The sequence below is a fragment of the Dinoponera quadriceps genome, unplaced genomic scaffold, assembly GCF_001313825.1.
Source record: "Dinoponera quadriceps isolate SergipeBrazil2010 unplaced genomic scaffold, ASM131382v1 scaffold405, whole genome shotgun sequence".
Classification (NCBI taxonomy): domain Eukaryota; kingdom Metazoa; phylum Arthropoda; class Insecta; order Hymenoptera; family Formicidae; genus Dinoponera; species Dinoponera quadriceps.
The window spans coordinates 836353-863405 of record NW_014554754.1 but is presented as its reverse complement, the minus strand read 5'-3'; the positions used below and the strand labels follow the sequence as shown (position 1 = coordinate 863405).

The window sequence follows — 27053 nt, the reverse complement described above, 5'->3', positions numbered from 1 at the left end:
TTTTCGAACGATACAGATATGACGATCTATCGATCACGCGACAAGATCTCCCGGGATTTCTCGCGGGATTTTGCGGTGAATGTTTATTCACAATAAACTGTTCGCTGTATCTTTGCCGACGATGTTTGAGCTGTAAAATGAAATTGAGCGTATGTAAACGTACACGGGGAGAAATAAAATAATTATTAAAATTATTAAAATAAAAATAAATAATTATTAAAATAAAAATAAATAATTATTAAAATAAAAATAAATAATTTCGCCATCGCAGCGAAACCATCGTTGCTGCTACATATTACGACAGCAATAAAATTTAGTCGACATAACCAAGTCAGCAAGTTATTCGTAATTAGAGCAGAAACGGTCTTGTTGCCAGGTTAGAAAATGTTCTGCCGAGTGAATGTGTCCTTAGAACAAAGTTATTTCGCTGTTAGGACAAAATGGGGTTTTCCTACACTTACTAATTTGTCTTTACAGCAAAATAATTTGTAGATTCATCAAAATAATGCAACGAATGGAAATTAGTATCCTTAACAAATCTGCTTGCTGTCCACATAGCAACTGGCAGATTTTGCTGTGTCAGCAAAGTATTTTCCTCCGTGTACACACGTGTGTCAGCATCTCTGAAGAAGTTAATGCACTTCGCGATTGCGGAGTCGTCGAAATCGCGAGATCACTTTAAAAAGCGACGTATTGACGGAGAGATGAAGAAGAACACGCATGAATGAATTGCGCGAGATCCGAAATTGTCGACTTCAAAGCACGACATTGTCGAGAAACATATTTAACGGTCGATTGACAGAAACAGTCCCTTTCTCTCTCTCTCTCTCTCTCTTACTGCTTTAATTTGTTCCTAATAAAGCTCACTTTGATCCATAAAAGCACTGTCTATTTGTCGCCGGTCTCCTTTTCGTCCGAAGCGTCGTTCATTATCGCGAGCATTTTTGCAGCATCCACCTCACGACGAAACGACTCCGTTGCTTCAATGCGGAATTGGTATCGGGTCGAGGGGAACGGCGGGTCAGACTTCCTCTTGTGGGATGCTGACGAGTCGGAAGCACGTGACGTAGTTTTTCAAACAAACCGACCGAACGCGACGAGACGAGGCCGAGCGGGATAACGCGCGGTACGTGCTCTCGGCACGTTTCTCTCTCGAGTATTTTGATAAGGCGACCGGCTCGTCGACTCGTCGGCCGTATTGTCGGCCGCCCGCGACAGGATCTCCCAGCTGGGGGATTTACATAATTAGAATGCCATTATTTTCTCAGATACCGTCGCCGCGGGTAACGCCGATTTCTGCGACACGTGCGCGGAGAAAATAGAAAACGCGTTCCCTTCACGGAACGCTTCGTTTGTCATTTGATTAATGCCGGTCCGTGTGCTGTATTAGAGCCCGATTAGATGCCCCTGGTCTTCATTAATTTTACCCGCGATATCGCGTCCATTATATAGATCGGCGCGATTCGAGCATTCGTCGCTTCTCTTGTTTCACTATTCGCGAGCACGACGCATTTTGTCTGAAGCGAACGTCATCGTTATTCAGTTTTCTCATCGAGACACCCCGAGTTAATAAATTACAATCGCTTATCCACGACCGTATCTTATCACGTCCGGAATAGATCGTCTTTATGACTTTGATCGTCACGTCCGAAGACATGAAGGGATACCGCGCTCTCCGCGATCTCCGAGGAGCGGAGATCTCGGGATAAGGGGAGGGTTTGCTCGCACTCCTGCGCGAGGAGTAACGGATCACTGGAGGTTCTTCGTTGGGCATCACGTGCCCAAGTGCTACCACGACAACGTATACCCACTTCAAGTTCCTCACGGCTCTCGCGCCAATCCGGAAACGGAAGGCGGCCCTCCCCCGGAGCCGAGGGAGCGAAGGGATGCGGAAGGCATTTAACCCTTTGTGAACCGGCACGAGGGGCAAAGACAGAAGCGGCCGGACTGAAATTCGATCGTCACCTCTTCATTGTTCCACGTGCCGGGAAAGTGTCGAGGGTGGCTTTCGTTTCAATGCCCCCCCCCTTCTCCGGCGATATTTCGCGACTCTCAAATATGTCGGTATTACGAAATTTGAGAAAATCAATTATGAAAATTATCAGTACAGTTGTAGTGTGTACTTTACATGTGTGAGAATTTGTTGATCGAAATTATAATAATAATATAATATAACAACAATATACACGGGAAAAATACTGTCGCGTCAATAGAATTGGCCAACCACATTGTAATTGGAGTAAATCTCCTTGATTTAATAGCAATATCGTTGTTAACATTATTACATTATTACATATTGTTTGTAGAATAAGTATTACACATTAAGAAATTTTGTGTTTATAACGATACATTGAAATTTTGTATTACTTTAATATGGGGAATGTGTTTAAAAGTACATAAATATAATGTTAAATTAACGCATTCATCTTGTCAACATATGTTAATGAATAATGTTAAATTAACATATTCATCTTGTTAATATACATCGACGTATGTTGACAAGGTGTACAATGTGGTGAGGAATATGTTAGTTTAATATTATATTTATTTACTTTTTAACACTTTCCTCGTGTTGAGGCAATACAAAATTTCAATGGACACTTTTTAACATAACATTTTTTACTGTATAGTTTCAATGATATTGCTGCTATTAAAGCATTCTCTCTCTCTCTCTCCCTCTCTCTCTCTTCCGTGTATAAATTATTAATCCATAACGATATATATTATGTAATACTTATGTCATAGTAATACAAATATTATTTTTTCAAAAGAGAAGCATGATAAACGCATACAAACGGCGCAGCTCGCGCGCTCGGAGATTTTTCGTTCGAGGGGGCATGCAATGTGGAAGTGTCCGACAAACAACACACAGACTGTTGTGCTCCGCGAAATCTGCCTGTGCGCAATCATTAATACGGATTACGACCAGCGTTGCGTTACACCGCATAACCTCCCCGCGATCTATTTCCGAATAATCCCCCGTGCAAACCAACAAACAGCGACAGCTGTTGACGTCTACGCAACACAGAGGATGCGAGTAGATACGTTCCGACATCGACCGGGCAAATGAGGTAATCGCGAAATAGTCGAGACATGAAAGACTCCTCAAACGGTCAGCTGGAGCTGAATGAACCTCGGAGTGCTCTTTCGGAGATCAATCGGATAAGTAAGAAAATCTGCCAGTGAATTTGCACGACGTAATGCGATTAAAGTTGTCTGGCCGAAGAACTTTTACATGATTACGCGGATTGCGTAAAACGAGTATTATTCGCTCGAGCGATTCCTATTCGAATATTGCATTATTAAGATCAGGCTATTATAAAAGTCCTGCTATAAGGTATCGATATTCTGAATGGAATTTTTATGACGGAATTTTTACAACGGAATTTCCTATTTTCACGAAAATTGTTTTTTAATATAACGGTACTATAGTGGTGAATTTTATACGATGTTAATTTCATAAAAAAATTTCACAATAATATAAATAATATTTTTTCTTCACCTAAATTCTACTGCTGCTTATTTAACTTGGTATCTTCTATTTAATATCGGATTATAGACTGCTTACTTAACTCGGTATCTTCTATTTAATATCGTACTATAGACTGATTTCCACGAAGATGAATCTTTAATACATCAGGTAACCGGTGCACAGAAATGCCAATACATTGAAAAATGAATTTGATTGGATTTACTTGATATAGACAATCAAATGCATTTCGGTTGAGGCAAACAGAATTTCTGGTTATAGGAACCAAATTTGGTTCGTGACAACCAGAAATTCCGTTTCCTTCGCCCAATACACATCTGATGTTATCCATTGTCAGATAGTTTCAATCAAAGTCATTTTTCAGTAATAAACTTCACGTGCCAATTTCGTATGATAAAATTCGTATTCTAAAATAATATTTTTTTCTCCACCTGAATTCTATCGCTACCATTAACGCGGCATCTCTTGATATTGCGGTACAGATTGATCGGCTAAGATCTATATCTGCGGTATTAAGGCCGGTGTTACCGTCGCGAGTGGAAAAGTTTCGCAGGGAACGCCAACGACAAACCTTTCCGAGCAGCCACCGAAAATATACAGGAGCGCCTTTTCCGTGCTTTGGAGCGGTTCTCTCGCGCAAATCGTTTCACCCGTTTTCATCGCCGGGGATCAGCCGAGGATCTTTCGGGATCCCCTTTGAAGACGCACCGTGCCAACGAGAAACCACCTGGTCGTGGGTCGGCTTTCACGCGCAATAAGATCGCCCCTTCAGATTAACGTGACCATTATCTCGTTAATCGGAAAAGAGTTCGACGGCCACGACGGGCCGATCTCGTACGGCGCTTTTACATGCTCGAGTATGCGTGTGCGCGTACAACTTACATTGCACGCGCTTCACCGAAAAATACATCTCTCACATTTGTTGTATCTTCAGATTTGGATAAGCGCGATTCTCTCATCTCGATGTTTCCATTTGTCCACCTCAACATTTTTTTCACATTTTCACAAGTTACAATCATTTAAGATTGATCGCGCGATATCGCAACAATTAAGGGAACAAAGTACCGTCATGATCGAAACAATCTTAAACTTGTCAACGAGCCGGCGTTATCAAAGTCCATCGAGATCAGATAAGTCGCAGATGCAAGTACGCGAAAAGGAATTACCCGAGCGGAACACCACGCCGGCAAATTACCGCTGAATTTATTAACAGTTACGTACCTGTGTTCTCACACACTTGTGTGGGAGCGTCGCGCTGGAGAGTGTGCGTGCGGTGGCGGAACAGATGCCGAGGAGAGACCCAGGGTCGCTGCTGCGGGAAGGAAAGAAAAAAAAATAGTAACAGGAAACGACGGTAGAGAGAGAGGGGGGGTCGGCAGAGGGTGGCTAATCTTACTGGCAAATATTTGGATTGTCGCATTCACCGGCATTGATACATCGAGTGGAGGAGCAGTAGCAGCTAGCTACCTCACCTCACGCGCGGGAACCCGGCGAAAGGTGAAAGGTGTGGGGAAAAACGAGCGATCGAGAGTCGCGCCGCGAGACGACCGCGTGTTTACACTGCATTTCGGCCGGGGCCATTGAAATAGCGCCGGGATATTCCGGTATTAAGATGCCGGAGATAGGCTTGTGCCGATCGCGGACCGGTACGGGAGCGAACCTCCTTCGGGATATATATCGACGATCTGGTAATACGGGAATGAGAGTCGCAGCAGCCGGCAGATGTAATTGCGAGTCGAGCCGGGGACGGGCATTTTGCTCGACTTCAAACCTCGGGTTCCTCGGGAGAATCCCGAGGATACTGCACGGTAAAAGTAATTTTCTCCTAGAAAGAGTCCGCTGAAATGTTCACTTTAACATGGGGGATATGTTGAAAAGTACACAAATGTATGTTGGATTAACGTAGTCACACGGGAATACGACACAACTAAAATTTAGTTGATTGAACGAATTTGTTTTGTCCCTAAGCTCTCAGCTAAAAACTAAGTAACTCTGGTAACTAAATTTCAGTTGTATTATAAGGACAGCTAATTATTATTTTTTTTTTTTTCGTAAACCTTAAAGTAACGCAAAACATTTTTTATACAACATTCTTTATTTGTGGATCGCGCTGCGCAGTCGGAATCGTTTTACGATGATTGGTTAGTTGAGAGTTAGTCATGTTGTTAGTGTGTTGAGATAATTGAGACAGCTAGTTGTGTTGAGATAATGTCATCCGTGATTATGACTGTTAGATAATATACGCGGAATGCGCGAAATAAAACGATACGTTCAATCGCTAAAAATCTACGATCGCGCGATCGCGCAGCTGTGACAATCATGCGAAATTTTCACGATCGAGCGGACTCGTGATGTCACGAGTTCCAGGATCTCGGATTTCGCGTCACTTGAGCGCGTTATCTGGCGACGTTATTCGCGCGTGTGCCTGAGAAGAGACTTCGCCGGTCGTCATCACAGATCGCTCGAGTTTTCTCTCAAAGCCCGCGATTCCTCCTCTTTTATAATACGATCAGCCGCGATCACCATCAGGTGAAGGGATTCCGGACGGAGTCGGGGCCGGTAATCGCGGCTACACGCGGACGACTGTCGAGCGAACTCGTTGATAATCGAGTCTCCGGTTGTACTGAATGGGATCATCGCGGTACGATGAGCACCGATCTACCTTCCTATGCCTATAAAAGTAGAGAGGAACCACGGACCGCGCGGACAGAAGAAGAGAATGAGGAAGAAGGAGAGAGAGAGAGAGAGAGAGTCTCCTACGCGCGAGACAAGGAGGATCCGGTCCAGGTTGAGCTGTCACGTGAGAATCTCACCGACGTCCTGCGTCACGACGCGTGTACGCGCATTCCGTAGGCCGGGTAGACGGCGAAACGAAGCAAGAAGAGAAAGAAAGAGAGAGAGAGAGAGGCCCGTGAGAGAGATTAGCTTCTTAACCAAATAGGTCTCAGCTTAGTATCCCTCACCCCCTGGTCCCTCCCTCGCGCAGATCGCGTCCAGCTTGTCGTCCTCCTCCTCCTCGTGACCGTCGTTGTCGTCGTTGATTTTCGGCCGTCCGAGGAGATCGCTGTGCAGGACGATACGCCGACCGGTTAATCTGTTTAGTTTAAGGCTCGTCGATCACGAAACTCCGAGAGCGTTGCGTTGCATTCCGGATTTCGGCTGATGTAGGAACCGTCCGTCGCGCATTCTTCGCAGCGCAGACGGTGCGAAGGGAGGATACGCGCGGTGATTAATTAAGCACCTGTCAATCGCGCGTCCAGCGTGTGAACAGCGGTTTGTTGGAGCCAATAGCGGCATCAACGGGCAGTCGCGGGTTCAACGGTTAAACTCACCTAATGTTCGTTCGAAAGGGACTCTCCAAGCCGAGTGGTTTAATCGGCTCTCGTAGTTTCTAGCGGAGATTGTCCGGCGGCGTATAATTCCCTCACGATTTATCCCCCGCACATACACGCGCGCACGCGACTCGACCTCGTTTCCCCGAAACACCGGGGTCTGATGGCAGGTCAAAACAAAGCGGGAAGAAGAGCGCGGAGTCTCGAAAGGCGACGCACGCGTGCGGCGACGCACCGAGGTGACTCTGATTCACAATGGAATAACACCGCGGCGTGACGTTCGTGACAGTATGATTTTGGTGTCATCGGATTGAACGAGATCGACCGATAAATACCGTTATTACGCGATAATGATTACCGCTATCCCGATGAGCACGAATTCCCCCGGCATAGAACACCGCGACAATTTTAGAGAGAAAAAAAGAAAGAGGAGAAAATGAAGCCACTCGGCATGAAAGTTTGATGACGCACGCGAGGGACGGACGGACGGACGAATCAGATCTCGGCGATCATTCGAACTTGGAAGTCATCACGAGGGTAGAGGCTGTCGTGACAAGTTCCTTTACCTTACACGACGATCTCTGAGAAAAACTGTCACTGACGTGGTCTGGCGAGTTATGGTTTCGTGACGATCGCCACGCCGAGTGTTCTTAGCTGGGTGAATCATTGATGAATTGGCGATGGGGTCGTGGGACCTCGCAGCTGCGATCGGAGTCTCTTCTTTCGCACAGAGCACTCGTGTTCCTCCTTCTTCTTCTCGCCCACCTCTCCCTCGGTCGCCCTTCCGTCGCCCATCCCCCTGAAACCCGATGTGCATTCGTCCCCCTTCCCCCCCCCCCTCTTCTGATCGCTTATGCAAAACACGACGAATTACGGCCTATTACGGTGCGGTTTACCGATATCCGCCGTCGTGTTTACATTATGCACACCGAGACTTCGGCAAATCGCTCTCCGCGAAATCCTTATCCACAACGTACCCCCTTGCGATGTATCTTAGTAACGGATGCGGTCTTTGACCCGCGCGCCGAGTTCTCTCCGTGCCACAATGCCGAGAGATAGCTATTTCAGAAAATGCACATCGCGAGGTATACTCGTCCATCGCGGGGTCTTCGTGCCGTGAATTATGCGCGTCACGGCTGTATCGTCGCTGTGTATGATTGCAGAAAAATTCGAGGTGAAACTTCGATATTAAAGAAATGCAACACACCGTCCCTACTTAAATGAGACTTTGGTTCAAAGTTAAATCGACCAGCCCTTCGATCACGTGACTTTTTCTCTTGGACGGAAGCGTGAAAAGTGAAATGTTTCCAACTGAGAAAATTTACACTTCTCACGAGTACACGCTAGAGGAGATGCTGCGTGGATTGATCGTTAAACCTTCTTCTCAAGCGTGAATTCGTGGAAAGCATAAATTTCCTAATTTGAAAACATTTCACTTTTCACGTTTCCGCTTCAGGGGAAAAGTTACATGATCAAAAGACAGATGTGATCAAATTGGTCAGATATCAAAAGTTTATAATAATCGAATAATTTTATCCTCGTTCTAATTTAAATTCGTCCAGCTAAAATCGCGCCTAACACATTCAACGGCAGTTCTTAGCGGCAGATCTTTACTCAATACTTACTTAATAATTTTAATATCCACATATTAATTAATTAATTATTTCGAATACTCGTGACTGATATTATCGATTAACCGGATAATATTAACTACGAGTATTTAAGATGTCGGTATCATCTTCTCGAGATGATGACTGTATCGGCAGCGCCGTAATTACTGTATCAGAGAGCAGCCGAGAATATCTAAGCGATATCATCGAGGCGGAGGAGCTCGATGAGACAACTGATGAACCATTCGACCGGTTGATTCAATAAATCCGTGCTGCGGAGCAGGGTTGCGCCTTACGACGACACTGACGATTAATTCGACTGAATTAATGTGAACCGCTGACACCGAGCCGCGAGGTTAAGTCATCCGGTTCAAGCCGCGTAGCGTCGACAAGCGGATTTGCCTGCACTGACGCTCTTAATTCTCCGTCGCGGAGGCAGCACCTTCGCGAAACGAGCGCAGGCAACTTGGAACGACAGAATTTGGAAAACAGCCCTATTCATATACGCTTCAATTAGGATTTCCAAAAAATTCCATTCTATCTTTGCCTTCTACATATAGATAGAACAATTTCTTGGCAGGTGCTGTTAAATTCGATCAAAACACAATCGTTCGCGCGTGTTGGCGATTCTTAACGTTGAATCCAACTAAAATCACCGGTGACTGATGTCATAATAATAATAATAGATTTTTATTTACGATAATAGAGAAACCTTTTAGTTTACAATATTGGTTAATCGCAAATTGAAAAAGACGTGTGATCTACAGGTTCGTAATAAACAAAATGATTAAATTAATTTCGAAAGAAACATAAGATATATCACCGCTTTTTAGCTAATATGATGAAATTTGTTCTCATTAAGTAACGGATAATTGATTGCATCTAAAAATCAATCGTATGACCAACAGAGGACTGATGAGACGAGGTAAAAGACCCAGGCGCCTCGAATTATATTTCTTAGCACCGTGTCTCAAATAGTTCAATCATCAGTTAAGCTGTTTTTATCATCAAGGGATGTCAACGCGGTGGTCAACGTGTTAATCGGCCCACAGAAGCGCGAATAACGAGGACACGCGGTTGAAGTGAGCTTAAAGTCACCGAAGGGAAAAACAACGAATCCCCGATCGGGGGTAATTTTCAGAATACTCCCGTAATTACCGTTCAATCGCGATTTTTCCGACGAAGACGAGCCCCGGCACGTCAGTGGAGGTATGTGACGATCGGCGTGGGCCGCGGGGCCACTTGATCGCTTATTGACCACTGTTGACTCGTGTTGACACCGCAGACCTTAGTTAGGTGGATAAATATATCGTCGAGGCGCGGGTCAAGTGGATATCTGCACCGTGTTCGCCCACGCCGGGTTCGCCCGATTCACGATCGCGATAGCATTTCGTGAATGGGACGACCGCGGCGGATCGCCCCGTCGGGAGCTGCGTGATGGCTCTCTGAGCGATACGATATCCATGATCGACGATCGCGCTCACTCGTCTTTCCGTATTCTCTTATTCTCGCGGGTATTGACCGCGAGACTAGACAGCATCGAGATATTCGAGAAACAACTGTGTATTTCTCGTCCAGCAAGTCCCGTCACACGACGAGTTTCTTCCTGTACGATGAAGCGATAAATACATTGGACGCGATGTCGACGTATCTCTGAGAACTCGTGTGATTCTGTACGATAGGAAGCTCCTGAGTTTAGATACAAATTATCTCGATCCAACTGATCGTTATCTTCGATTATCGCTTGGAGATTTCTTTCAGTTGATATCAGTCGCAAGCGTCATCTCCCGCTTTGGTCATTTAGGCTTTCCACCCGAGACTTCAAGTTCGCTTATAATCTCATAATGGCGCAATTATATTAACAGAAGTAGGACACAAGAGGACTCTGAGACCCGGTTTTCCATGTTTTTGGTTAACCTGCGATTTAGGCTTAACATGATGATCACATAAAAGTGATGCTTTTTCCACTCATAATTCCATAAATCCACACTTAATAAATAAACTTTAGGAGTTACCAACAGTTTAATGATTGACCACGATTAGGGGGACGCTATTTTTGCATTATCACTTTAAGTTTAAACCGCAAATTAAACGAAAAGAATGGGAAACATATATAAATGAGATGAATTTCCAATGTCTCGTACGACGAGCGAGTGTCGCTAGCGATCGGCACCTTGAGACTTGGGCGCGTCACAGGCGCGTCGTGAGCCAGCAAGAGAGCATCAATCCATTTGGATGCTTAGCGAAGAAGAGGCAGCAATTATGATATTTGTCCCTATTAGGCGAATTGGGGTGGCGACTTGCGTGACCCCAACTGATCGCGGCGGTCCGCTAACTCGCGCAATAGGCCCGGGGTCAAATAAGAGCGCCTCTCTCTCTCTCTCTCTCCCTCTTTCTCTCTCTCCCTCCCCCTTGTTTTCCCTCCCGTCGGTCCTCACCGTTTACCCTTACCCCGCGCGGTATGCGGCTCCTCCCGTCGATCGTCACAAAAACTTTTACGCACGGAGGAACGTGCGTCCTCGTGCAACCTACGCATCACCGTACTTCGAGCGGCGCACACGTCGGATTCTCATCGTGCCCGCGGCGGATTCCTCGGACACTTGGCTTAAACGAATGGTTAATTCGCCTAATTGGAACGAAAGGAGACGTCCCGAGCCTTTCGATACTTATTAGTGTGGCGGAGTACCGCTTTTACGTACACATCGTACGACGACGACGACGACGACGACTCTTATCGAGACGTTGGCTCAGGCTTCATCGTCTTGGACGCGGTAAATCGCTCGACCCATCATTTATACTTAGAAACTCGCGCTTCCTTCTACGTTTCGCGCGAAATTAAAAGAATTTTCGCGAATTTGGTAAAAATTAATCAGTGAGTCAGATTGAATTTAATCAACCGTCAATCGGGACAGCAAGGATCTCGAAGGGAACTCGAGTTTGAGACATAATTCAAGATTTTGTAATCGGTTTATTGTTGTGGAGAAACAAAGCTTCAGCTTCTTATCGGCAAATACTAGGTCCGTGTTCGGGAAATATTTGTGGATTTTTCGAGACACTTAATCCTGCAGCGGTCGCGCATATGACAAATGTCCATGCGCACTAAAATGCACCTTCCGAAAGATACTAACAAGCAGTCATCTTGCTCCTCCATGTATTCGTCAATTAAGAGCAGATCTCGCCCGTTTTAAATAAGATCTTTTATGATCGCTGTTTCCAAATAAGAACAAAATATTATTATTTTCTAAAGCGATTTCTTATTGAAAATGTCCATTTAAAATGGTGGTCACTTATTATCTACTTATTATCTACTTGTGTTGCATTTAGATACGCGATCACTATAGAATTAAAAAGTAATCTCCAACGCCACGTATCAATAACGAGATATTCTCCACAAAATATCAAGATCATTTGTCCTACTTCACACACACACGTGTGTTCGCGTACTGTTCCGCGGCCGTTGTGGGCGACACGCCAGCCAGGAACTTCGACATATGCGCGTCGGATTTTTCCCCTTTTTTCTTTTTCTCTCGACGTGGTGAAAACACACAGACGCGTCAGATCGTGCGCGGTGTCGCGGCCGCGAGGGGACGAGTCGCCGTGAATGCGAGAAATTAGAAATGCCGACGAAAACTGGGTCGACATACTCGCGCGCACGGTAACGAGTCAACTATGTCCTTTTTGTGCACGCGTGACGAGGATCACAATGCTCGGGTGGCTCGGCCTAAAGCGCGCACGCACACGCGTGTCATGCCCGGAGCGGGTGCGCGTCATGATGGACACGTGTGCTCGAGGCTGGGCACGCGTGAATGTTCCTCCTGTTAAGCCGCTTCTACACGATGTGACAAATGTAGGCGAACGTTGGCAATTCTATTGAAAACGTATGTTAGGTGAACAACATAGTATAGTTTTAAAGTTTCAGAAAAAAAAAAAACCCCGTTTTTCTTCCCATTTTTCGCTGATTTCTTCGGCTTCTGCCCCGAGGATACAAAAATTCGTTCAGAAAAATTCATGTTTATCATGATTAAAACTTGCTACATTGACATTTTCCTTCGGAACAGATAAGGAACCTAAAAGAGTCCGCGGAATAATGAGGAAAAACGGGTTTTTCTCCGATTCTTTAAAACCATAAACACATACGTGATAATATAACATACGTAATATAATATGATATATAATGTGAATAAGTAATATAATACATACGTGGTCAGAAAATAGAATTGCCAACGTTCGCCTACATTCGGCACATCGTGTGAAGCCGGCTTAAGAGAGCATTGTGACGGGACGGATGAACGGACAGACGGGGACCGTCAGTCACCCGCTATGAAACGTCTTTTTATTTATTCGTCGCGTCCGTTCGCGTGCGCCTTGCTCGCGTATCTTATCGCGAGCTGGCGGGTCCAATGACTTCTTCGAACGATGTATGTAAGATAGAATCTTCCACGGATAATAAAAGCGGAGTGGCACGGACGACGGAACTTTCAGGAGACGCGACAGGTCTCGTGGATCGAAATCGCACATCGTTCGCGTCATAAAGCCGCGAAATCACATTGTTAGCTCATCATCCGATGTAAAGGACCAGCATGTCGCAGGTCGGACACTCGCGAGCTACAAACGCGGATTGTAAAGCGATTAGAGAGCTGACCGAGAGTTCTATATTAAGGGAATGACGAAAGTATCAGGACGTATTATCGCACCTGCCGCGGCTCGTGCAGCTAGAATACTTGCGTTTCCCGTATTCGAAATGATTTTCTCTTTCAATAACCAGCGATCGTTGCACACTCGAAGAGAGAATTAGCCGTAGGAAGTGAAATGGAGACAGCTAATGCCGTTGCCACGGCAGCCAAATTTGTTAACTGTTTGAATTAAGGGCGCTACAGCGAACAATATGGTTGTAGGCAAATGGCTTATAACAAATGCATTTCAACTCTAACAGCTAATGTCGTTACTATTTTAGCTGCCACAGCTAGATTATATATATATATAACTCCTACACGGAGAAAAATAACGTCGTTATAACAAAGTCATCGTTGCTACTACATGCTTGTTGCAACAGCGATAAAATTTAGTTGGCATAACCGAATTAGCGAATTATCCGTAATTAGATTAGAAACAGTCCTATCGTCAGGATAGAAAAATTCTACTGAGTGAATTTGTCCATAAGGCACGTTAATTTGCTGACAGAACAAAATAATGTCTTCCTATATTTACTAATTTGTTCTCGCAGCAAAATAATTTGTAGATTCAATAAAATAATCTAGCGAATGTGGTAAATAGTTCGTTTTGTCATCCATATAATAATTGAGAGATTTTTCTGCGATAGCATACAATTTGTTGTGTCAACAGATCATTTTTTTTTTTTCATGTATGCTTAATTTTTTCTCTGAATGCACGTAAATTTCATCTCACAATTCGCAATCATATGATTCCCTCGTTATGTTATCATAACGGAATGTCGAACTTCGGAGAACTGTATTAATACAAAAAAGGAGAACGAAGCTGGTCACTTTGCAAAGGAAAGTTTATCCTTCCTCGAGTCCAGCACGCTTGATATTACCTCATGCAGAATATGTTACGCGTGGCGGATCGAGAACTAGCTTTGAAAGGTGCTCCGATTTGCTTGGCCGGTAGAACGAGAGGAGTCGATGTCGCTGTCGCTCGAAGAATACAGCAAGGAAGAAGAGAGAGGAGAAGAGAGGACGGGAGAGGAGAGGAGAGAAGAGAAGAGAAGAGCGAGTCCCGCCCGATTCGTGCACCTCGACAGGGGGATTTGTGTCTGATTCGTCGGTCTCGATTGGCGGAGGCGGTGCGGACAGGTATCCATATCCGGTATGGGCTGGGCTCGGGCTTCACCCTCGTCCTTGTCTTCCTGGCGCGGATACGATCGCAGCAGCCTCACCGACAATGGCAAATCTCGCAACTCCTCGTCCCTCGCTCGCCATCTCGCGCTGGACCTCTGGACGTTAAACCCTATATCTATCTTGTTTACTGACCAGTTTTATTGATTACTCGTGATAATACTTTCTTATCACTCTATTATGCCTTTTCCACTATTGTCCTTTTTCGCTTCTTGATCCTTGTTGTTTTGAAATATTTACTTTGACACAATACGTTACTACCGTTCATCTAGGAAACTCTTCATCATAGATAGAAGACCTAAGCTGTTGGCAATATTACGTTTGACAATATTATTAACTACAAATTTCATCCTTACCAACCTAATACTATGACCTCTATTATTCTATCAACCAACTATGGACGGGTCTCTGGTTTACCGTTATCGTATATACAGAACGACTCTATAAAGAAAGTTCCGAACAAGGCAGAACCGTTGTCACTCAGAAATTCGGGCTACTGGTAAAAATTTTTCATATCTAAACAGCTGTGATAAATGAGCTATTATATCTGAACTTTTTTTTGTTCAGAAAGGCCTCTAGGGTACATTTTAGAAATTTGCCGATTTCCACGTAGAATACCCTGCAGAAGATGTGCAAGTCTAAATCGCACTCTTTAGAAAAGTTATATTTTCCTGATATTTTATGATTTATAATATATTTGATGACAAACATTTTTCTTCTACAGCTACATCCTCATTTCCATTTTTTCTTTTTTTTGGTTTCTGTAGAGGCATTGTGCCATGCCCACAGTGCTATGCCCACAGTGCCTTCCTCCAATGTACCTGTTTAACTTTTTCGTGATGACGATGTGATGTGAAAGTTTTTTTGTTATCTCATGTTTCACATGTAAAAATTCATAAAATCATTAATTTCACAGACAGCCACTGTAGTAGCATAGACAGCCACTGACCATTTATATGCAGGGAAAATTCCGCCGGTAGCCACAAAGTAGCCATTCGTTGTAAAAAGGTAATTAAGTATATTTTTCTCAGTATAAGTTCTTAACCCTTATAATGTTTGCGGGCACATATTTTATGTTTTCAAACTACTCACAGCGCTTTTCTTTGTAATTATCCGTATACAAAGAGTTAGGAAAGAATGAAAAAACCTTTAAATCAGGTACTGGCAAGATCCAGCCCGTCTTTGGGGCTAGACAGGATATTTACGATATGTTATATCGTGAAAAACAAAAATGTATATGTGTGTTTTTTTATAATATCTGAAACTGCTGGTAATAATACTGTTTCCATAACGTCCGATTTGCAGTGTGAATTTAACGATTATTAAATCGTACGATTTATATTTTGCATCTTTCGTGTAAATGACAAATATTACAAATCGCAAGATAACATTTTTCTCGTTTTTTTTTGCCACCGATAATTAAGTGACGCGAAAAATATGAAAATACTTCGAAGTTCGAAAAATTGAGGATCTATTCAAATTAGTTAATAAGATTCGTCTCTCGAACCAGCTTCAATCACTTGTTTCCGCATTTCATACGAAAATCTAACTGTACGCTAAGAATAAAATTAATGTTTTATATCCATATACATGAGTCACAACGTGTTCTTGTCACGCGATCTATTAGTTGCAATTAGTAGAAACTTGCAAAAGTCTCCATCGTTTCATAGACGATTTTATTGGCTCAAAAGATGAGTCATTTTGCACACGCGAAATCAGCCTGACACTTATGATAAAAAATAATAGATAATGATGGCAGATGCTTCAATTGTATATTTACTGTCTCGTTATTACAAATAAAAAATAATAAAAATAAATATAGTTAAAGATTTATAAATCTCTAATATATATATAATAAAAGATTTATAAATCTTTATTAGTCTATATTAAAGATTTATAAATCTCTAATATATATATATAATAAAAGACACAGCACTAACTTGGAAGACAATTTAAATATTTCTCCGCAAACGCCGAAAATATCAGTTTAAATGTAGTCTTTGTCTTTTTATTTTTTACCTGTATACAGTTATATAATATGAATAATCCGTTGCAGTCATAGTGTTATTAATGAATTATTGCTATAAAAGCAGATTCTAATTTATGTAACGTCCGCACGATATGCCATGTTTCATATTTTGCTTTAATGATTTTGAGAAACTATATGTTAGCATTTGTTACACTCTATTGATGTTCACTTTGTTGTTCTTTGTGCACTATGAATAATGCTAGAGACGAATCGCTGAAAGATAAAGGTCGATGACCATTAAAATACCGCTAGATATACTCTATTTTCTATTTACCTCTTGTGGTTTGCTTCTTTCCATTCATTTTTTCTAAACCTCACACCTAATGTAAACAATTCGTCGCATCAGCATAAATAGCGTATCTTCATATCTTTTTTTATTGTACTTTTCGCTTTTTTTATACTCATAGCTTACGTACAGCAAGTAGAATTATTTACATTAGAGACAAATTTGAAACCAACATATTCTTTTCTTAGCGTTTCAAAAACTTTCAATTAGTATCGGTCTCGACGGTGCCCGATTGTGCCTAATAGGCGGGGCACGAAAATGAAAGTCATTCTTTCATCGTAAACGGACAAAAATTAATCTGAAAGATAAAGTGTCCGGGCTTATATTTATATAATTTTTTTTATTATAAAGTGAATAGAATATGCATTTAATAGAATGTGCATTTAAAATTTAACTGTCTAATTTCGAAATACACTGTATATCTCGCACTCTAGCTTTTTTCGTTTCCTCGGAACGTTGTTTGTAATACAACATAAATTTGAAACGACACAGACTATGCATTTTGTTTTTTTTTCATGTTTTTACTATGGTAACAAATAACAAAAATACGAAACTAGCGAAACTCAAGATGGTTATATTGCTAACTGTGACTATAATTCTATGTTAAAAAAAATTAAACTTAAATTTAAATTAATTTTATTATTTTTATAAATCATTATTATTTAAATTTAATTAAATTTGAATTTAATTCCTTTTATTTAATGTTAAAGAGATAAATTTTTTTAAATACATACAATAGAAGAAAGATAGTCACGCGCTTAATGCTACATGTAGCAAAGTGGAGGCACACAATTGTTAAATTTATGCATAAATTTATGTAAATGAAAGAATGCATGAGCACGAAAACGTTGGAATCACTTTGCATAGCAACAATGTGTGACAGCGTACTCTTCTATGTACAGAAGAGAAAAAAGAAACGTTGCTTCCCATCTGGAGCAGTCGGTGTCTTCAAACCAACACAACGTTGAAGCCGATCTGTTTGAATAGGAGAGAGAGACAGAGAGAGAGAGAGAGAGGAAGAGTATATTTATATCTGTGTGAATACGTGGAAAATCCGGGAGCCATTAACGTTTGGCTTGCACGATACCATGGATCGACCCCTCTCGAAAAGGAAGACGTCATATTCATGATTGTTAAGACGTCATCCTTGCGAAACAAGAGTGACGAAGAGGCTGGGGTGAGCACGGACCAGAAATCGGAGTGACATGTTCTCGCCGTTTTACTCACCCCTCTGTTTCCACTGCGTCTGCCCCGTTTATTCCGTACTATTAAACTCACCCATCATTATTTAATATCGCAGGGAATATCCCAAGGTTATGAATGAGAACACCCGACTTAAATTTGAAGAATTGAAGCTCGTTCGATTGTCAAATCTTCTATCCGAGACGTTCCACGTATTGCACGAAAGTTTGAATTTGGAATTAATCTCCCCTCGTAAATAAATTTCATTGTAATTACCAACGATCGATCGCGCGATTGTTCAGTTTATTGCATTTATTCCGACAATTATGTCTCGCGTTCAGTTTCAATTAAAGTCCATTTAAAATTTGGAGAAATTCCCACAAATGATTTATTATTCAAGAATAATATACAACTTTCTTGAAGTTCAATTTCCCGAGATTAATTAAGCTTTGATCGCAATGAGCAATCTCAGAAATATCAAGTGATTCTCACAAGCGCGAATTTTGTAAAATTCATATAAATTTATTTATTTATTTAAGTAACTAAAGATTATTGGCGATTAAAAATATGCATACTTAATATACCATGGTATATATGTTGTTGCTACGTCAAGATTACATATTCGACAGGTATGTTTAAATAAACAATTTACCGAATAAATATTGTATCGCGAGATTGCCACCTGAAAGCGCTCGTAGCAATGCGAAGTACACTCCTCTGACACGATCCAGCGAGCTTTCGAGCGAGCGCAAGGGGGCATGATAATTCACGAAGTTGACAATGTAATTGGCAATTACTTGCCGGCGCGCTCGGCGTAATAGTATTAGGGCGCGATCTTGAGCAGCCAAGAGGGTGTGCGCCCGTAGGAGGAGGAACCGGCGGATCATTTCGGAGGACCACCGGTATGTACAAAATCCATTCCCGATCCCGTCGGATCCCACGATCTCGGCACTCGAGAAACTAAGCCCCGTGAAGAATTAGCCGCGCTCAGGTAAGTCGCGAGTTCGTAGCCACGCAAGTAGAAGAGCGCGGCCCGTGAAGGCGCGATCCAGCCGTGAGGCGCTAACGCGAGAGTAATTGATCGAGTGCTCGCGTCCGATTTAATTCCAGACTCTTCACGATCGCGTCGAGAGCGAGATGTGTGATTCGCGCCTCTCTCTCAAATTCCCGGAGAAGTCCGCTTCAACGCGAACGCCGGGCGGAATCCTCGAGCCGTGCAGCTCGTGCAGCTGGAAGTATTCTGTGGGAATTGCTCCCCGAGAACTTCCAGCTGTATCTATGCCGATCGGCTATTAAATATTTAAACGTACGTCAGGAAATTAAGAACGACCTGCGAATTTCTTCTCACTTTGTAGCTCTTCGCCATTTTCATTGCCTTTGAAAAGATAATGATTTTTCCTGACCACAAAAGTCTCGAGGAAAACGCCTGGGGATTATTACAAGTCGCGCTGAGGCGATGATCGAGACGCTTCGTTTTCTCTCCCGCCTTTTCCTTTTCTCCGGGTAAAACCCGTTGCGTCTTTGAAAACCACAGAGCGCACTGGATACCAAGGAAGATCCATCGGGTCTTAAGATCTCGAGGCATTATCGGATTGCCGAGGTGAGACTTTATTGGCCGCGCAGCGTGATCTATTCACGGAGTCTTGACACACAAAGCCCACAAAAAGGGCCTATTATATGATGAAAAGAGAAACACGAGCAACAAGACGCGGAACTACCTCACCGACATGCAACACTTTTTTTTCCTTAATAATCCGCGTTTCCGAGGATTCGTCGAAAAATGTTACGTGACGAACGCGATTTAACATAACTTTACAAGTAATCGCCTGAATAATCTAGAAAAGGGACGACTCCCCCCTCCCTTCTTTGGTGAGTAAACAGCAATATAAAAAATTTCTAAACAGCAAATCTTGAGCTAATCTGAAGAACATTAAAATAAACTTCATTAACGAAAACTTGACTTTGTTCGAACTTTGTTTCACCTTGGACTTTTAACCCCTAAAAACTTTCAGTATATTTTCCACACCACGGTGTAAATAATCCGAAGTTCCTTCCTCATATATTTGACGCTAAATGTATCTATCCAATCCGCAATTGAAAATCTTTGTACCAGTGTTCCCATATTTTATACCAATAACGTGGACAATTATTCAGATGCAGTCACGGTAATTTCCGGGACGCGCAGCGGCATGCGTTCGACAAGCGGACAGAAATACGCGATTCGGAATTGGATTAAGGTTTAATCGAGCATGAGCTTGACAGAAGTGCGAAAGCGAGGAGTAAGGATCGTCCGACATGTCGGTCGGGAAGCACCGAGGCCGGCATTCAGCCGAGATAAATAGAGTTATACGTCGCCGGGCTTGCCGCAACCGCTTCCCACACAAGTGGTCGTATTGTGGGTCGCCGATGGCAAATATTTTCTCTCGCCCGGGGCACAATCCGCGTCGATTCTCGAGGGCGACAAAGGGCCGACAGCGGGAAATCCTGTCGATCGTACAGAAGCGACTCTCATTGTCGTTCTGCGAGAAGAATCGGCCTCACCCCGTGCCGCTGGAAAGACTCCGGCGGACAAAACGTTGCTGCTGGCGCGCTCCCGGCTAGTCGATAGGCGAACGGAATTTCGTAGAAAATACAGTCGCGGCGAACGTCGTCGGAGTGACTTCAATTTGACCCTTTCGTGCCGTTGTCGGGAAATCGATTCCGGAGAAAATATCTCGGTAAGAAAAGTTCAATCGATAGGGACGCAAGCGCGCGTGTTCAACCAAGCGAGTGTGTTCAGAGGCATGTTAGACTTGAAACAACGAAGAGCCGAGAGGAACGATACGACCCCGCTAAAAAGTTTTCGTTTTCGCAAAGTTCCGACAACGTTGAAATAAAAACAACGTCAGTACGCTAAGATGAAGATGTAGGGAAGAAACGTCTGCGACAGGTCGGGACGAGTGGCTCGCGGTTTCGCAGACAGCGAGGAAAACTCTATACATTGCGAACTAAAAGGACTAAATCTAGAACAGTCACGTCGGACGAAGAGTGATGAGAGGTAATCGATCAAAACAATCAGGAACAGGACGAGAGAGAGAGAGAGAGAGAGAGATAATCGGACGACACTCGTCGGTCACGAACCTGCACCAGCGCGGCGCAACCGGTCCTCCGAAACAGTGAGGAGTAATTGACTTGTTTATTCCGCGGCATTGTGCGATCGCCGAGCGTGTTACCGCAAATGTTGCGCCCCGGAAAAAAAAAAAGGAAAAGAGAAGAGTCGAGCGAGAAATCGAAAGAAGCGGCTAAAAGAGGGAGAGAGGAAGGAGGAGGCGACAGCTGTCCCCTTCGTTACCTCCTGTCGCGGGTAGCTGTCGCTGTGCGAACCAGTCGGCGGTGCGGTCCCGTGATATCATAACACCGAACGCCTATTTGTTACACGATAAATATGTAACTGGAACACAATGTTTCCTCCCCTTCCGCGCCGGTCCGCCGTAGCCCCCGGCCTGTCCTCACGTCTCGGGGGGGGAAAAACGAAGCGCGCGGCACTGAGCGCGCCGATGACGGGAGGGCGCGCTACGGAACATTAAATCACATACACGCACGCAACACACGCACACGCGTGTGACGTTTTAAACGTTCGCACGAAAACGCACGGGGTGCGAGATACGCGCGATCGCCAGTGATGGATCGCCGTGTGCACACCTGGGACTCGCCGGGAGTCTCGAGAGTTTGCGGATATTAAGAAACTAGGGAATTCCTCGTTGCAAACATTATTTTATTTATCACTGAGAACGACGATGTTTGGGATTCTCTGAGAATTCCTTTAAACTTTCGGTCTCTACTTTAAAGTTTCAACGCGAAGAAGGCATTGAAATGAATCTAAAGGGCCTCTGAATTTCCTCATCCACTACTGGCGAACACACACACACACACACACACAGAGAGAGAGAGAGAGGAACACACAGGCACACATTCATACATGTTTAGGTTTTCGCTCACGCACACAGATCCTGGATAATATATGTACGAAGAGGGATGGGCCGGTAAACGCAGAAGCAGATGGCATTCGCGAAGTCAAAAGTTTCTCAAATAAGGGCTTAGTTACAATAACATCGTGGGCATTCAGAAAATTAGCCCGTGAATGGCGGCCCCTGTCGACACTGTCAGAATGACCCGCAGTCCACGAGTGAATGGCGTTTCGTTAGAGGCCGCGTCTCGGTCAAGACAACGACGAGGACAACTTTCACCATCGGTTGGTGAAATTGCGGTCGTCTTTGTTAGCGATGAATCAGCTCAGGTGTAAAAATTTTCCAAATGTAAGTCTGCTGTAAACCAAGACGGCACAATTGTGAAAAGATTCACTTCGTTTATGGGCAGAGCCCGTACACAATGGACACTACGAAAGATGAATCCAAGGTCTACGAACCCTTCAAGTCGCTCCGAAAATGTCAGTTCTCAAAAAAAGTGACAGATAACAGGAAGATTAAAGAGGAAAACGTTCAACATCGCTCCACGATCCGGTAGACAAGTCGACTTTTCGGTCATGTTAAAGAATGAAAATTCCACTGAATTGAATTTGTATCTCATGGACGTCGAAGGGGGTGGAAATATCCCTTAACATCTTATCCGATGAAAATTACAACAGAATGCAAAGGGCGACTAATTTTCTGATTAAGTTTCATCGATAATTTGAACACTTGATGTAGAACTAGATTTGACTTAAAGTAGGATTAAAATTTCGGCTCGGGTAGTCGGTAAATATGAAAATTCAAACTTCTTTTGATCAACTTTGAATCTTTTCTCGCAATGCGCACGTATACTTCTTACTAGCTTTTTTTCGCACGTAAGCTCGTGATATTTCTCACTTAATAAATACTTACATATAAACAGGTATCGTTATTATACTCCTATAGATATTGTTCCCATTTTCACTTCCCAAGCGATCAGCTCATGCAAATACCGCACGGCACGGCAATACGGGCCTTCCTTGAAAGAAAGCATCGACAAATCCGCATGCAACAGACGGACTGTCGTCGTCTTTAACATTTCATGTATGCAACTTACGGGTCGTGACTTACGTCGATCGATATCGTAGCATTTTGCCTCATGTCGTGCTGCAGTTATGACAAAACTTCCGCATTATACATCCATCGCAACAGACCGCTTGCGTCGTAGTTCTTTCATCTTACGAAGTGTACTCCATCGTCACAAAATTATAGTAGCTGTATGTCAGAGTTTGTTCGTACTTAGATATTCGTTTTGCTATCTGACAAATGTCGTTTCGCAAATAGTGCTAGTCCGTTCGTCAGTTTCAAAATGACGAATGTTACACAATACTCGCCGTTAACATTCATTCAGTTACGCTCGTCCCGATGAGATCCTCCTGTTATTCCTTAAATTCTTTAAAATGCACAAGTATCTACATATCTATATATCTATGAGTATGATAAGTTTACTCGCGCGTTTCAAAATCACAGGAAAGAACGGGGAAAGATATTTAAATTTCGAGACATTTTTAACATCTGAATTTCCACGGAAAGAATTTCCGCATATACATCGCACGATATACGCGATTCGCGGTAACGACGATGTATCGGACAGCCGTCGCCTTCGCGGAAATATTTGGGACGAGTAACACCTGTGCAAAATTCAGCAGTTACTCTCAAGTACGCAGTTAGCAGGGCTCAGAAGTGGCGTTATTAAAAAATAACGGGAACTAAGTGTGTGCTTACGACAGTTAGCTTAGTTTGACAGACGGTAAAGCTGCGGTGTTGCACGCTTACGCGATAATCCGCCCTCCCCTCGGGCTGAACAACAGTTTCCCTGTGTTACAACAAAAGTATAGACTTCATTATACTATTCTCGTGTCGCCCGTGAACTTTTCATGCGAGACGTATCGACCGGATGATACCGTAACAGGGATTCGCGCTACAACATGCAAGAGGCTCTGCTTACGACAACCAGTCGTAAGCCGAATGTAAGCTTACGAATAATTCTGCGCCGCTGATATTCTTGGGTCGCGGAATCGATAGATAGAAGGAAATGTGTCACGTTCTTACGTTGTCAATAGTATACACACAGTCGCTTTCACCGATGTGTTGCATTGTTTTCGACGGATTTTCAAACTTCTTCTCCAGTTTATCTCGGGTGGATCGGCCGCGATCAAATCCCTTCCTTTGTTACACGCAACACAACGACGTTGTTGCAAATCGCTGCATTAATTATTATCTCTCAATGTATTATTATATTATCAATTCAACAGATAGGACTGTTCTACACTGGGGAAATTTTCCATCGGATCGACCGATTAAATAACGCATCCGATTGTTATTTTTATTATCCGATCAAGCGATGAATACCTTCGTCCGATGAAGTTACCGATGAAACTTAATCAGAAAATCGATCGCCCTTTGCGTATCCGCTATCATTTTTATCGGATAAAGACGACTTAAACGAATAAAATGACAAAACGATCGGACATTGTTGTTATCGGGTACATCTGCTTATTACTTTCTAATTGGATTATCCGATCAGATATGATTGGATATTTTTCTCAGTGTGCATATTTCGCAAGAACTCGGGAAAAATCAATTTATTATTCCCGATCCCGCGAGAGAGAGAGAGAGAGAGAGAGAGAGAGAAATCAACGGTCGTTGTTGCGCGAAACTTCCGCCTTCGCCGGCGGCCGGCGCTCGTTACGCGAAACTCGCCTAATTGTCCCTCTTCGCGCAGAATGCGCCCCTAAGACCGTATCATCAACGACATTAACATCCCCCGGCTCGGCACAATGTCCCGCGGCTCTATTACGTCCTCCTTCCTGCCGGACAACCTCTAACTAGCACGCGAGCCAAGCTGGGCAAATTTGTCGCGCGGGTGCGAGCCGCGAAAGCGGATCGATCCCGGCGGAAAAAACAGTGTCGCTTATACACTACAATCTATACGAGACCGTGACGATGTTGCTAACGAAACACTCCACGCAGTTGCGACGCCACGCACTACCTACAGCTAGCTACAGTTACGTACGTACGTAAGTACGTGCAACGCCGGCCGAAGGTGAGCACTCGCTCGCGCCGGGGACAGGTGTGTGCGTGTGTGCGTGTGTAGGCGCTACGACGAGCATAGACGTCGGCGACTCTGATGTTACTGGACTATCATTACGCTTCCGCCGCTCTGTAAGGGCGTATCTATCTGACATTCGTGCCACGTAGAGGCGGTGATCCACGCTGCCCTGGCTGTGGGAGCGGACTCACCTGTCCTGACCCCGGGTGCGCGCGGGTGAGTAATGACCGCTCATCTCCGCCAACAGCGTTCGCTGGAACGAGGTGGTCTCGCGCGCGCCCGTCCGTCCGCCCGTATGTCCGTCGACGCGGTAGTATCGCGGACTGCATTTCTCCGAACGAGTAAAAATTAAATTTTTAAACGGTAATAGAGCGAGCTCCCGCATCTGGCGAGTCGGCTGTCGCCTTGCGATAAGGGAGCGTTCGCCCGGAGCTCTTCATCGTACGTATAGTGAGTTTCACGCGGTACATTTGCGAGCGGATCGTAAGCGAGGGGTCGTAAGTGAGTGCTAAAATGTAATACGTCGCGACGGGCCTCGACGACATCCAGCCTGCCCGGCCGATGGTTAATTATCGTTCGGTATCATTTTCCTATTATTGCCATCTTGTACCATGTAGAGAAGCAATCCACTCTACTTAGGGCGCGTTCACGTCCTATGCGACAAACGAGAGACATATAGTACTTTCCGTCGTCTGATAACGACGGGGGAAAGAGGGCGATTCGTCATATCGTTTTCGATCGCACCGTTTCAGCTCACGCGGAGACGAACGCGGAGACATCGGGTTACGAATTAACGGATGGCGTTGGTGAAGACAGCGAGAGAGAAGAGAGTATATTCTTCTCGGTTTCTTCATAAATCCAAGGCTCGAGATTCGCCACGCCACCCGCCGAACCGAGGCCCGATCCGCCCTTGTGCCCTTTAATAACGTCTCTATCCCCGAGCCCCATCGGAGTGAAGGCACGTCGCGCGGCCGGCCTCGCGGCGCCTTTGTATCATTTAATATTTAAAAACAAGCCATAAATATGTCGCCTCCGCGTGCAGCCCGCTTAAAACGCGGCCGTCGGATTATACGCGCGCGCACGCGGGAGACGCGCGAGCCGCCGCTACGAAAAGCAAGACGAATGCTATGTTGAAACTTGCAAGGTGTTAATGATATTGCCCCACCCATTGGCACGCGGTCGGATTTCCATGGCGCCCTCCCCCTCCCCCCCTTTCGAAGTCGCACGCGGTATCAGAATAAATGACACGCGAAGATAGAGAGAATGATGAGAAATAAAATCACCAATGGTTTTGTGTGCAATTTATGAGTCTTAATATCCTCGTTCCGTTAGATAGAGGTATTTGACAAATAAAGTGGGGATGAGACTGAAGAATCCGCGAGAACGGTAAAGGTAAACTTCGAGAAGCGGCCCATCGATAAATCAGGCGAGTTTTGATTGGGGCAAACGAAAAATTGTTAATTGTTACGAATCGAATGTGGTTCTTACAATCAGAAATCCTACTTCCTTCAACCAAAACGCGTTTGGTTGACCATTGATTCAGATAGATCCAACCAAACTCACCTTTCAATGTGTCTTATCTGCTGCTTTTACGTCTGTTTTTACGTCGACGTTTCATGTTAATTCACGCGCGACGTGTCGTCTACAGTAAAAGATTTCGTGTCGAAAAAAGTCCACTGAAATTTATCGTTACTTTAATATTCAACATACGATGACGAAGTGAATATGTTAATTTAACACTATATTTGTATAATTTTTTTGACACATGTTTATGTACTTTTTAACACACTACCCACATTAAAGTAACACAAAATTTCAGTGGACCGTTTTTAAGACTTTTTACTGTATACTCGTATTGCGTGTGTGTGTGTGTCAACGTTTCCACCGAGTTGAGAGAAAATGACATGAGAGAAACAACCGGCGAACGTATAATTGTCATGTCGCGAACGAATATCGCCGTAATACATTACGAAGCGCGCGGCATGCCGCGCGGTGAATCGTCGCTCGTCGGACGCGAGCTCGCGCTGTTGCGAACCCGACCGGCTCGGACGGGAACCTGTTTCACCGAGCAAAATGGAAGTAACACGTGAATCATCTCGAACTTACCTCGCCCCGCCTTCTCGAGCAGAAAGATCGGGAGTAGTGAGAGAGAGAAAAAGAGAGAGATTACGCTTCATGAATGCGCGATGGAATTTTCGTCTGAAGTCGCGATCGTCGCGCACAATCGACGA

The 27053-nt window shown here is 44.0% G+C and overlaps 1 long non-coding RNA gene across 1 annotated transcript in view; it reads right to left on the bottom strand.

Moving 5' to 3' along the window:
- Window positions 1-4715: 4715 nt before the first annotated feature.
- LOC106741322 overlaps window positions 4716-27053 on the bottom strand; it is a 60630-nt gene continuing 38292 nt past the window's right edge. The window contains exon 4 of the long non-coding RNA XR_001374168.1: window positions 4716-4802. This is a non-coding gene — a long non-coding RNA (uncharacterized LOC106741322). The remainder of the gene's footprint in view (window positions 4803-27053) is intronic.